Source organism: Lolium perenne, chromosome 2, assembly GCF_019359855.2.
Source record: "Lolium perenne isolate Kyuss_39 chromosome 2, Kyuss_2.0, whole genome shotgun sequence".
In the NCBI taxonomy this organism is placed as follows: Eukaryota; Viridiplantae; Streptophyta; class Magnoliopsida; order Poales; family Poaceae; genus Lolium; species Lolium perenne.
Window position 1 is genome coordinate 6,410,756 of NC_067245.2, and position 12,114 is coordinate 6,422,869.

Here is a 12,114-nt window from a genome sequence, read left to right on the forward strand (position 1 = left end):
AACTAAAATTCAGCATTTTACATGACATCTTTCGAAATGATTTTAATGTTTTCGAGTAATTCATAAAGCTCTGATTTGTTTTTAAAAGCTACCAATCCTGCAAACCATCAGCTCCCTTTCTGTCAACTCAGCGTTACTGTGGGACGCCCGTTCGGCTCGACAATCGGCTGGAACGCCTTTCTAACAGGATGAAAATTGATGCACTGGCACAAGTTCAGGGCCGGGTAAAATGTGATATGGTTCATATCTACACCACTCTGACCAGGTTTGGTACAGCGGAATACAATTGGGATTCCACCTACTAACCTCTTGATACTAACACTTCCTACGTAAGCAATACTTCACACCCAGTAACACTTACCACTTCCCGTATTGTAGATATCGATACATTTCTCAATAGCCGTGTTCAAATTTTACAACATTTGACTTTTTCAAAATCTCATATGCACTATACAACGGCAAGGACGGGTACATTTTTTGAAGAAACATCAGGAACTCTTCTGTAGTTTATAGTGATCTTAATATAATGTACATTTACAGAAGACGAAAAGGAAATATACTGCCTCTGAAAACAAAAACTTAATTGTAACTGTTCACCAAACGAATGACATATAGAGTCAAGGTCACATATTTGTTTTTTCATATCATGCGAGCTCCAGCTGTAAATAATGCCATTGCTTTCGTGGTCACATGGGGAACCGGCTGCAATAACACAAATACCATATTTAGCATTTATGATGATAGCAAAGTAAAATTTGTGAACAAAAAAAATGTTGTAAATTGAAGGATCCCTCTCAGCTCTGAAGAATTTTCAACTAAAGTAATCATAAGATTGCTCAGAATAAAGTTTTGTTTCTAAGCTGCTTGTACTGACCACTTCTCTTCTCTTCGTAAAGGAGAATTTGACCAAATCAACTAGTCTCAGTGTGTATCCCTGGCCGGTAATCATTACGTTAATGTTATTACATGTATATATAAGGCAATCTGGTTCTGCACCATAATCTTGTTAGAGAGATTAATTTTGTATAACAAGGACAAATCTTGGCCGCTGCTGTCCGGACAATGTTGATATAGAAACGAGCTGTGTGTCAGTAACATAGGTTGAGGGAAAAAAAAGATAACCTATATATTGTTGATCAGTCACAAGAATATCCACTTGCTTCTAGATCAAGGAAAGAAATATCAGATCAACTTTCCCCCCCTCCCGCAGCAGTAACAGGCGTACGCTAATATAATTTTGTCTGTCAATCTATTATGTGAAACGGAATTTTTCGTCTTTTCAAACTATAATGCATATTGAAAGACATGGCTAATCAGTGTGGGGAAACAATACCGGCAAAACCTAACTATATAGTAAAGGAAGATCAGATCGAGTCTGGGACTCTGGGTGTATCACCGCTTAGTTTCTGGGGTTCTGCCTACCCCGCTTGAAAGTCAAGCCTCCATTTTCATCAACAGTCGTATCATTTGCAGGGTGTTGCGGGCGCGGGCGCAGTGGCTGTGGCTGTGGCGGTGGAGGCGGCGGTGGTGGTGGTACTGACGACATCCAGTTGCCCATAGCCAGCAGTGACGAGCTTGCCTGAAACAAAAGACACGTACGATTATTAACATAAGCAGCACAGGCACATGCACCGATTGTAATCAGAAGACATGCGGGATGGACTAGAGGTTTTTACTCTCCCAGATTGATCCAATTGTACCGACAATGGAAGGGGGGTCCACTAAGAGCGGAAGTTACGCCTAGGGCGATCGGGAGGCGATCGCGATCTGCTAGGGTTTTCCTCTCTCGCGTGGTGTTTCTCGGCGGCGACTTGGATCTCGACGGCGAGGCCTGGGTCGTGCGCTGGTGGTTTCTGAGTCTCATCGGCAGTTCTCCAGGAGTCCTGCGTGAGGGCTTAGGTTTTCTGATGGTTTCACCGGTCAGATCGTCGGGAGGTTCTGGAGGAGGACGGCGTGCTCCGTCTAAATCTCCCGCAAAGGCAGGTGCAGCCGATCTGGCGGAAGGTTTATCTGCGAGGATGGGTGACCTCCTTCTCACGGACAAGGAGGCAACGGGGCTGGTGATCCAGGGTGCGGGTGCGTCGAGGATTCAGCCGCGCTGGGCGGCGGTAGGCAAGGTGTGCTCGCCGCGCAAGCTGGTGATCGGAGCGCTGGAGCGAGCGATGCATCGCGCCTGGGGTCTCCATCATGCAGCAACGTTCAGAGAAATCGGGGACAACAGGTTCGTGGTTAAGTTCTCGTCAGAAGGAGACTATAGGCATGTGATGAAGGGAGGGCCGTGGCAGTTTGATTTCAATGTGGTCTTGTTGAAGAAATTTGATGGGGCTACACGACCCTCGGATATGGTGTTTGATGAGCTGGAGTTGTGGGCTAGGGTCTTGGACCTGCCTATGGACATGATGAACAGGGCGTATGGGGAGCTGATAGGTGATTGGGTCGGGAGGTTTATCAGTGTTGAGACGGATGAAGATGGGATGGCATGGGGTAAGGACCTACGCATCAGAGTGGCGGTGAAAGTTGATCAGCCTCTGATGAGGGGTGTGTGTCTCAGACAGTCGAGAGATGAGACTGAAGGGACATGGTTTGACATCAAATACGAGAAGGTGCCGCACTTCTGCTTCGATTGCGGGCGCCTAGTGCATCCGGATGGAGATTGTCTGGCTGAGAAAGAAGAGGTGCAGCAGTGGGGTGAATGGCTGCGTGCCTCTCCAAGGCGCAACCAGAGGCCTCCGCCTCCTGTCCGACCTTCCGTCTCATCTAGCAGCTATACAAGCAGGTCGGCGGGGACGGAGAATTTGTTTCGAGGGGAGGCATCGGTACGTGATGTGCCGCCGAGAAGGAACTTGTTTAACGAATATTCCTATTCCAGCTCTTCTCGCACTGGTGAGAAAGCAAGGAGGGATGAAGCTGCGGATGTCACTAGTCCAGGGAGAATTCAAAAGGCACTGGCCAAGGAGAAGCAGGTAGCGGCGGAGCCACTGGGCCCGACGAAAAAGAAAAACCAGAGGGGAACGTATGTTAAGCGTGCTCGAAGGACTGATACTCCTTCTAATGCTGGACTGAACCAAGAGCCACTGGGCGTCAACAAGAACAAGAAGAGAAGCTCAAAATTGGTTTGGATGCCGGTACCCGTGCAGGTTGTGGGGGAGGAGACGTCAGGGTCTGCTGGTAAAAGGCAGCGGGTAAACTCGGTCTTTGACAGGCTGAGTGGACAGGAGGAAGATGGACAGAGGACTAGCTCAGTTTTTGATCGGCTCGAAGATCCAGCGGCGGACCCTGCGGCGCAGGGCCGCCGAGAGCAATGAGTCTTCTTGGCCTTAACTGCCGCGGCTTGGGGTTGGACGCGGCGGTAGGCGAACTACGTGATCTGATTAGATCATACAACCCGGTGGTGGTGTTCTTGTCTGAAACGAAGATGAAGTCGAGGGCGATTAATAAGCTGAAATGGAGCCTGGGCTTCCAAAACGGTGTGGCAGTGGATTGTGTGGGCAGGTCGGGTGGTATGGCGCTCTGGTGGAGAGAAGGGGTTGAGGTGTCCGTTCGACCTTGGTGTCAGTACTATATAGATGCCAAGATTTCGTTGGAAGGAAAAGTATGGCGGTTTACTGGGATTTACGGTGAGCCAAGGACGGAGTTGAGGCACAGAACGTGGGAGGCCATCCGATACCTGCGAGGCCAGGACGACTTACCGTGGCTCTGCGCTGGGGACTTCAACGAGATTTTGCGTCAGGATGAGCAACTAGGCGGGAACCCACGGAATGAGGGGCAAATGCAGGCTTTTCGGGAGTGTTTAATGGACTGCGGGCTCACTGATTTGGGATACATGGGATATTCATTCACATGGAATAACAGAAGAGAGGGGGAGGCGAACGTACAGGTTCGGCTGGATAGAGGAGTAGCGACGGCGTCTTTCCTCGAAATTTTTCCAAATGCCCAGGTGAAGCATATTATGACTGAAGAGTCCGATCACATGGCTTTGTTGATACAGACCGAGGCGACTGCGCCAAGGAGGGGTTTAGGTCAGCAGAGGGGTTTTATGTTTGAAGAAATGTGGCTTAAGCATGACGGCTATGATCAGATGATACAGGAGGCATGGGATAACAATCGAGCTGCGGATCCCGGCATTCGGGGTTTTTGGCAGAAGTTACAGGATATGACCAGGGATATAAAGAGATGGAGCTTTGACACCTTTGGGTCGGTACAGGCCGAGCTTAAGGCATTGAGAGGAAAGCTGGAGGAGGCCAAAGTGCAGCAGTTGATATCGGGATCCTCGGATGAAGTCAAAGAGATAGAAAAGAAACTGCATGAGATGTATGAAAAGGAAGAGGTCATGTATAGACAGCGCTCGCGTCAAGAATGGTTGAAGGCGGGTGACCGAAACACTAGATATTTCCAGAACAGAGCGTCTCATAGGAAACGCAAAAATACAGTGAAGGCTTTGCGCAGGGCGGATGGCTCTCGCTGTACTACAAATGAGGGAATGGTTGAACTGGCACTGGCCTTCTACCAGCACCTCTACACATCGGAGGGGTCGAGTAATAGCGAGGGCATTCTAGCTCTGATTGAGAGGTCTGTGGATGAGGCTATGAACAAAGAGCTTGTGGGGAGGGTCACCGATGCTGAGGTTGAGACAGCGCTGTTCCAGATGGGGCCGACGAAGGCGCCGGGCAAGGATGGCCTGCCGGCCCTCTTTTATCAGAGGCACTGGCCACTGGTAAAACCTCATGTGTGTACGGCGGTGAGGGACTTTCTGTCTGGCAAAGAGTGTCCTGATGATTTTAATGATACAATTTTGGTACTCATCCCGAAAGTGAGCCAGCCAGAACTGCTATCCCAATTCAGGCCGATCAGTCTGTGTAATGTGCTGTACAAAATTGCTTCGAAGGTGCTGGCCAACAGGCTCAAGAGGATCCTCCCCATTCTTATCTCGGAGGAGCAAAGTGCTTTCGTGCCTGAAAGATTAATCACAGATAATGTTTTGGTGGCATATGAATGTGTGCATGCGATACGGAAGAGGAAGAGGAAAACTCCGCTTTGTGCTGTCAAGCTAGACATGATGAAAGCATATGACAGAGTCGAATGGGTTTTTTTGGAGAAGGTTATGGAGAGGATGGGGTTTGCTAGGCAATGGGTTGATATGGTAATGAGATGTGCCACCTCTGCTCGTTTCTCAGTTAAGCTGAATGGGGTGCTCTCTGAGATGTTCTTGCCGTCTAGAGGCCTGAGACAGGGCGACCCACTGTCTCCATATTTGTTCCTTTTCTGTGTGGAGGGTTTCTCCGCTCTACTTCGTCGTGCTCAGGTGGAGAAGAGGATAAATGGGGTGGGTTTCGGACCACTGGGTCCAACGATCACGCACCTACTTTTTGCAGACGACAGTGTAGTATTCATGGAGGCGACTACAGAGAGTATGGAGGCGCTGAAACATATCCTGCAGGTATATGAAATAAGTTCAGGGCAAAAGGTTAATAGAGATAAGTCATCAGTGTTTTTTGGGAAGGGCTGCTCGGTGGAGAGGAGAGCGGAGCTCAAGGAGTCTATCGGTATCAGATGCGAGGCTCTATCGGAAAAATATTTGGGACTACCTACGGTGGTGGGACGGTCCAAGGAGGGTGCTTTCAAGCATCTGCCCGAGCGGTCTTGGAGTAAGGTGCACGGATGGAAAGGGCAGGGCCTGTCGATGGAGGGTAAAGAAGTGTTGATAAAATCTGTCCTGCAGGCGGTGCCTACATTCCCTATGGGCTGTTTCAAGTTGTCACAGAAGACGTGCTCGAAACTAACCTCCATTGCCACTGGGTTTTGGTGGGGGTCTGCAGAGGGGAAGAGGAAGGTGCCTTGGATTAGCTGGGAGCGTATGTGTGCTTCTAAGCGAGGGGGAGGAATGGGCTTCCGAAATTATGCTGTGTTCAATCAAGCACTTCTAGCCAAACAAGCATGGCGGGTGCTAACCAGGCCTCTCTCTTTGTGCTCCCGTGTTCTTCGTGCAAGGTATTTCAGGGAGGGCAACTTCTTGTCAGCGAGTTGCCCCAAAGCCGCATCTTACACATGGAAAAGTATCCTGCATGGTAGGGAGCTACTCCGGGCGGGCCTGGTATGGCGTATTGGCGATGGGAAGTCGGTCAATGTGTGGACTGATAATTGGATACCAAGGGATGGGCTGATGAGGCCACTTGGCCATAAACCGGATGCAGAGATCAGTAGGGTCGAGGAGGTCTTGCTGGCTGGTGGACAAGGCTGGGATGAGGGGAGGCTGCGAGAAATTTTCTTTGATGGTGATGTTGAGGATATTCTGAAGATTCCCGTGGGTAGAGCTGGAGCAGACGACTATTTAGCTTGGAATTACACCAAAAACGGGGTTTTCAGTGTGCGATCAGCGTACCATCTCAAGATGCATCTCGACGCGGTGCGGTCGGGAACCGCTAGCTCTTCGACCAGTTTGGATGATCACCGGGGTTGGCTGGCCTTGTGGGCGGCTAACGTGCCGGGGAAGGCGAAGATACATGTATGGCGTCTGATTAAAAATGGTTTGGCTGTAGGGGAAGAGTTACAGAGGAGGAAGATTAAAGCAGGAGTGAGGTGTATCGTATGTGATCGAGGTGAATCCTTGCTACACAGGTTCTGGATGTGTGCACATTCAGCGGAAGCATGGGAGGCGGCTCGACGTCAGACGGGGCTTCCTCTACGGCGTCCCGCGATGGCTGTTCGCCGACACCGTGATCTGCATGGGTGGCTACTCGAATGGTTCAGCGGTATGAAGGAGGATGAACTCTGTATTAGCATCATGATCCTATATCAACTCTGGCTAGCACGCAATGAGGCGAGGGAGGAGGTGCAAATTGCTTCGCCACATGAGATCATAAGGAAGTCCCTGTTCCTGGTGGAGGAATGGCAGGGGCTTAAACCGGCGCGAGGAGTTGGAGCGGCTAAGGTGGTGGAGCACTGGCTCCCTCCACCGACGGGCTGGGCCAAACTGAATGCGGACGGAGCCTTCTCCGCGAAGGATGGAAAGGGAGGGTGCGGCGTGGTCTTGCGAGATCACAATGGCGGTTTCCTAGCAGGAGCAAGCCATTTTTTCCACTCTTCTCCAGATCCGGAGCGAGCCGAGCTCATGGCCTGCAAACACGCGTTGGCGCTGGCAAGAAGGAAGGGCTTGGATAAGGTGATTCTCGAGACTGATTGCCTGGGTGCTGTGGCAAAAATCCGAAGCTGCGATATTGACAGGTCTGTCCATGGACCGTTAGTCGAAGAAATAAAGTCGATGCTGAAGGGTTTTGCTGATCATTCGATTAGGCATGTGCGCCGCACTGGTAACAAAGTAGCGCATGAACTAGCTTGTTATGGCTGCGAAAATAAATGTAATGTGGTATGGGAGGCTGTCCCTCCAGAATTCCTTGTATCTGTACTTGCACCTGAGTGTGCCGTTTAATTGATCGCAGCATTTCATCTCAAAAAAAAGCACAGGCACATGCATGACTATCCTAAATAGACAGATTTTAAGCGGACCTGTTGTCTTTGCAGTTCTGAACTGGTCAGTTGATCGCGGCTCGCGTTGGAACTTGGACGAGCTTGGCGACACTCGCCTACTTATATACATATAAGACCTGGACACTCTCGATGCAGGATGCTCTTGGAAAATCATGTATTTTTGCTGCCAGCGAAGGAAAAAATTAACACCTTAATAGTAACAGCTATGCCGGAAATGAAGTCGCTCTACCGGTACTGAAAGAGAGTAGATTCGCATATCTAGTATGAGTAGTATGTTAATAGCATGTTTGTTTCTTTTCTTCTACTGAAACCGAGTAATTGTGTTTCGATTTTTTCTAGGACGGCACATGCAATGGATTGGCCATGGTGAGCTGTCCAACATGCAAATCACGTCCATTGGCCATGAGCCATCGTGAGCTGGATTATGTACGGGCTTTGACTCGTAATAGGTGTGGATATATAGATTAGTACTTGCGCACCAAAATGTAAGACGTCTAAGAATTATTCAAAAATTAAATCTTACTAACTTTGACCAAATATATAGGAATAAGATTTACATCTACAATATCGAATGAACAAATTAACAAAACATACTTTAGGGCGAGTTTATTGATATTAATTCAGTATTGTAAATGTTCACATCTTTGTGTATAAACATGATCATTACGCACATTACATTCTAGGATGAAAGGAGTAATGCAATTCAGACTTGGTAGTCTTGGCCTCGTGTATAATACCAAGATGTGCAACACAATGTAACCTATAGAGACAAGATAGTAGCATGAGTAAAGGGGAGCCAGTCAGCCAGCGGTAGATGCAAGTACACAAATAGGCTAAGTGTTGCGGCAATGTGGTATCAAATTGAAGGATCGCCCGTAATCATGGCTCGCAAAGTAGGCGAGTTCATCAAACATCGTAAAAAAAATATCAGTGTCGTTATCGGTTGTGAGATTGATTGTTTCTCGGTAGGTATGGACTAGCGCGTATAATAAAAACAAGTAACATCAGAAAGTGATTCAGAGGTTAAAGGTTGTTCATCTAGAGGAAGATGGAATGATCAATGCTATAGGAAAGTTCACCGGTTTGGACCATCATGGCCAGGCTTCAAAACTAAATCTATCAATTACAGGCGTAATTACTGAAAGCAATGGAAATTAATTCGGGAGAAAAGATCGGTATTGTCGTGCGCCGACCACAGCGATCACGGGCAAGTGACATCCAGAAAATCGACGTGTAACATTGGACGCCAGATCGATCCGTGACTGTACCGCCCGGCAAGCATCAGTGCAAGTGGCCCGGGCGACCTGGACGAGGTTAGTGGCAGCTGCATGAGATGGCCTGGGGATCGTGCTTTCCAGGTGCTAGGCGCGGGTCACGTCTTGGTGCGATCGGTAATAAGCAGACAGATTCATGTGGTAAAAATGGCAGGAACAAGTCCCAGTTGCATGTGTCGTATTGAATCAATTTTGATTTACCTTTTGCGCTAAGGGTACACGACAAGCTATAGGAGGAGGAAAAGTTCCTGAAAATACAGAAACACGTACAGCAGTAGGATTCGCATCGGTTGGAAGGAGCAGCGCAAGTGCACGATCAGATGCGAAGATGCATGAATATTTCAAGAAGATGGGAGGATAAGTTGCTGAGGGAGACGGGGCCACGTGTTTGGAGTGTGTTGCTCAGGCAGATGTCGAGCTCCTCTTCAGCCTTCCTCTCCGAGGGCCGAGATATGGCGCACTGCCCATGACCAAATGGTGTTATTGCCTACACATCGCGCCACTAAATGGATTGGTGATTATGATGGAGGATAATGACAATTATGGGCGCGGATTTGTGAATTGTGAGACCAATCCAGAGGCGAGGAAGGTGAGATTTAACATACATCAGCCAATTTCTCGTTTCGGAATTACTTCACGTACGACCTAATCTGGCCGACTTTTGTACGATGAGCTGATGGGCCACGGAGATGCTTCCTAAGGTTCGAATCCACGGTGCCTATACAACTTCGTACATAGATCAGACACTTTTTGTCGTGTGTATAGCAGCGCTCTTCTCGTTTTTCTCTGCCAATTTATGGTTTTTCTCCTCGGATTTGGATTTGGAATTTAGAGTTCATCTTTCATATTCCAAACTCCGAAGAAATGCTGGAATTTTGAGAGGATTTGACAGGGGGGCGGGCGCAAATGATTTGAAGGTAAAGTGCATCCGGGGAGCCCAACTTTCCATCGGCAGTGGAGAAATTTGGGTATGACATTGTTGTATTGTGGGGGGTGCAGAAGTGAGGAAATAATAGAAGAAACTGAAAAATACTTAAAGAAAATTATCAATCTGAAGAAGCATGCAAATATGAGGGTTGTAGTTTTTTTGTGTAATTGCTCTCGTTTTTGTTTGTTTCATGATCATTAGTCGTTAGACATTGTAAGATGTGTTTGTGTAATTCACCAAGCTTTGTAACCCTAATGATATGGATGGTCTGTTGTCTGGATCAGCCTCAATTCCGTCCCATTTTTACCCGTTTTGGTTCATTTTCAATTTGTCAGTACTAAGTGTTGGCCCTGGTAGGATGATTTTTGCTAGAACAGGCCAAGCCAAAAAACAAATGACGCGTGTTATAAAATATCCAATTATAAATTAATCCCGCGTTATTTTGTGCACTTGAATGCTACGCAAATTGCTTTGCGGACCTCCCATTTTGGACCGAACTCTCACAAGTTCTGTTGTTCCTTGTGATAGAAAAATGTGCCCAAGGATCGCCACGTGTCAATGAAACGATTTATAAGCTTTGTTTATTTTCTTGTCCAATGTTTCCTTTCAGTTATAAACATAATATCTCATGTTTTTTATTTACGTTTTTTGAGCTTTGTTTATTTCTTTGTGTAGATCTTTTATCCTCCATGGCCATGGTTTGGTGATTTGGTCGTTTGAGTCTAGGTCATTTTGTGTAGTAGTCCAGGAGTTGTATTAGAAAAATATAAATAAAATGAAGTAGACATTGATACGTCCATTTTGCATCACTATTTTATATCATAACTTACTGTTATTCATTTATATATTTCATATTTAGAGGTGATACTTATGTTATTTCATCTATTTTGCATGTTTCATGATTATTGGAGAATCGCGCACCGGAGTCAGGATTCTGCTGGAAAAAACACCGTCAGAATGCAATATTTCGGAAGATCAACAATTGACGGAAATTACACTGAAAATCCTATTTTTCCAGAAGACGAAGATAGCCAAAAGGAGGAGCCGAGGAGGGCCGCCATGGGCCCCCCATAGGCCGGCGCGGGCCCAGGCCTGGCCGCGCCGCCTTGTGGGGAGGGGGCCCACAGACCCCTCTGGCCTCCTCTCATTCGCGTACTTCTTCGCCCTGAAAATCTAAGCTCCGGAGGATAGTCGCGAGGAGTCACAGCCGCCTCTGCGGGGCGGAAAACACCAGAGAGAAAAGAGCTCTCCGGCAGGCTGAAATCTGCTGGGGAAATTCCCTCCCGGAGGGGGAAATCGACGCCATCGTCATCGTCATCGAGCTGGACATAATCTCCATCATCATCACCATCATCTCCATCATCATCACCGCCATCTCCACCGCTGCACCTCGTCACTGCCGTAACAATTAGGGTTGGATCTTGATTGTTTGATAGGGGAAACTCTCCCGGTATTGATTTCTACTTGTTATTGATGCTATCGAGTGAAACCATTGAACCAAGGTTTATGTTCAGATTGTTATTCATCATCATATCACCTCTGATCATGTTTCATATGATGTCTCGTGAGTAGTTCATTTAGTTCTTGAGGACATGGGTGAAGTCTAAATGTTAGTAGTGAATTATGATTGAGTAATATTCAATGTTATGATATTTAAGTTGTGGTGTTATTCTTCTAGTGGTGTCATGTGAACGTCGACTACATGATACTTCACCTTTATGGTCCTAAGGGAATACATCTTGTATTCGTTTGCCAATTGCGGGGTTGCTGGAGTGACAGAAACCTGAACCCCCGTTGGTATATCGATGCAGGAGGGATAGCAGGATCTCAGAATTTAAGGCTGTGGTTAGATTTATCTTAATTACTTTCTTGTAGTTGCGCATGCTTGCAAGGGGTATAATCACAAGTATGTATTAGTCCTAGGAAGGGCGGTGCATTAGCATAGGTTCACCCACACAACACTTATCAAAACAATGAAGATTAATCAGCTATATGAAGCGAAAGCACTAGACTAAATTCCTGTATGTCCTCAAGAATGTTTGGTCATTATAAGTAAACAAACCGGATTGTCCTTTGTGCTAAAAAGTATTGGGCCACTCGCTGCAATTATTTCTCTCGCATTTTACTTACTCGCACTTTATTCATCTGCTATATCAAAACCCCCTGAATACTTGTCTGTGAGCATTTACAGTGAATCCTTCATCGAAACTTCTTGTCAACACCTTCTTCTCCTCGTTGGGTTCGACACTCTTATTTATCGAAAGTACTACGATACACCCCCTATACTTGTGGATCATCAAGAATATTTTCTGGCGCCGTTGCCGGGGAGTGAAGCGCTATTGGTAAGTGGAATTGGTAAGGGAAACTTTTACTGTTCGTGCTGATTTTATTTCTGCCTGCTGCTATAATTCATTATTTAGAAATCTT

At 47.1% G+C, this 12,114-nt stretch overlaps 1 long non-coding RNA gene across 2 annotated transcripts; it reads right to left on the minus strand.

The window, feature by feature from the left end:
- Window positions 1-351: 351 nt before the first annotated feature.
- On the minus strand, window positions 352-7,779 carry LOC139835945 (uncharacterized). 2 transcript variants are annotated; one of them, XR_011751279.1, is made up of 3 exons: window positions 7,504-7,659; window positions 1,397-1,579; window positions 352-702 (listed from the first exon to the last, which is right to left on the minus strand). It is a non-coding gene; the product is annotated as an uncharacterized lncRNA (long non-coding RNA). The 2 variants fall into 2 exon arrangements; XR_011751278.1 differs by having other exon boundaries at window positions 352-1,579; window positions 7,504-7,779.
- Window positions 7,780-12,114: the final 4,335 nt, after the last annotated feature.